This window comes from Aotus nancymaae, unplaced genomic scaffold (assembly GCF_030222135.1).
Source record: "Aotus nancymaae isolate 86718 unplaced genomic scaffold, 86718_ANA_hifiasm-v0.15.2.pri h1tg000014l, whole genome shotgun sequence".
Lineage (NCBI taxonomy): Eukaryota > Metazoa > Chordata > Mammalia > Primates > Aotidae > Aotus > Aotus nancymaae.
Genome location: NW_026988425.1, coordinates 117460856 through 117462707, shown reverse-complemented (window position 1 = coordinate 117462707; position 1852 = coordinate 117460856).

Genomic DNA, 1852 nt, shown 5'->3' with positions numbered 1-1852 from the left:
GCGGTTTTTGCCATTATTTTGAATGGCAAAAACCTCAATTCCTTTTGCACCAACCTAATACAAACCAAAAGAGAGACTATAAGCTGATTTTTGGAGTTGCCTTCCCTCCTATTGTTTGATTTATTGATGTAACTATTTTTCTTCCATTTAAAAATGCTGCATTGCATATGTTTAAGTTTTAGAAAATGAAAGGAACTCACTACATGTGTGTCAGGTATTGTGTTAAATGCTTGAAGCCTGAGATCTCGTTTTAACAGCCACCACTTAAGGGAGATATTAGTGATTCCCACTATGCAGATGAGCAAATAGGTTTACAGAGACACTTCAAGTTGCAAGGCTAGTGGTGGAGCTGTGATTGAAACCATGTCCCTCCCATCCAGGGCCCATAATCAGCTAGGAATGTGTAAGTCACTATTTATTCTAACAGAAAGAATTCATATTGTCTCCACCTTTTGAAGGCTGCATCATTTGCCACGGGGTTGCTGGATCATGCTGAGGATTAGGGGATAGAGCAAAGAAAACAGGATCAGAAAGAAGCATTTTTTTTTTAATTTTTTTGCCCTCTGTGCTCAGTGAACCCATACTTGTCTGCATGTGGCAGCCCAAAAGTTACCAAAGTGTTCTGAACCCAGCCCTTGACTTACGCCAATGTTCAGATATTGAGTTGACCTTGATGTTGGAATGGCGGTGTGCTTTTTCAGCTGTGCAGGAGCTGGATTGCCAGGACAGAACAGTTCTCTGAAGGTGTTAAGACTGCACTCAAGGCCTGGCAAGGGGGCTCATGCCTGTAATCCCAGCACTTTGGGAAGCCAAGGCAAGCGGATCACCTAAGTTCAGGAGTTTGAGACCAGCCTGGCCAACATGGCGAAAGCCCATCTCTACTAAAAATACAAAAATGAGCTGAGTGTGGTGGTGGGCACCTGTAGTCCTAGCTACTCTGGAGGCTGAGGCGGGAGAATCACTTGAACCCGGGAAGTGGAGTTTGCAGTGAACCAAGATTGCACCAGTGAACTCCAGCCTGGGTGACAGAGAGAGACTCGATCTCAAAAAAAAAAAAAAAAAATTTGCTCTCAAAATGCCACGGACCACTGGATTTACTGCATTGCATCAGCTATTAGTTCTCCCTCCACAGAAACTAAGCAGTGTTTTCCAACACTGACTATACTGTGGCCATACTCTCGGACTGGCATTTATGAACCCATCCATGATATTTAGTCTATTCAATTTATTCTAACAGAAAGAATTTTTCTATTAAAAATTTTCCTTCAAGTTCTTCAAGCCTAGCTCCATCCGAATGACCTTGATGCTTGGATACAATGCAGTTTGTCAACAGCTCTCCAAAATTACTGAATTATAATTTCAGCAGCACGAGGGCTGAACATACCTATTTTGAAGATCCAAATATACTTGAGCTTTTCAGGTATAAACGCTGTGTGCTGGATTCAGGCAGGCTGGAATGTGCATCCTGGCCACACTGTATGATATTGGGCAAGTTAATTCAGCTCTTGAAGATCTGCTTTCCTCATTTGAAAAATGGGGATAATTACAGTTGTGGGGAGTGAACGAGGTGATCCACAGGAAGCTTTTGGCGCTGGGCCTGGCACCGGCTCTGTTCCCAGTCAATGTCAGCTATTAATGCATTTCATTGAGTCTAAGATGTTCTTCTTTTGCATATTAACATCTCTGAAATCAGTCTGCTTCTTAAAATTGATGGCATGTCATAGTCTGAATGGTGGCATTTCTTCCCTCTTCTTAGGCTCTCTAAAATGATGGTGGACCTTACGATAGATGGTGTCTAGACTTAGTGAAACTCAGGGTGTGTAAGGGTCCCTGGGGTGCAGTACTGATGGCC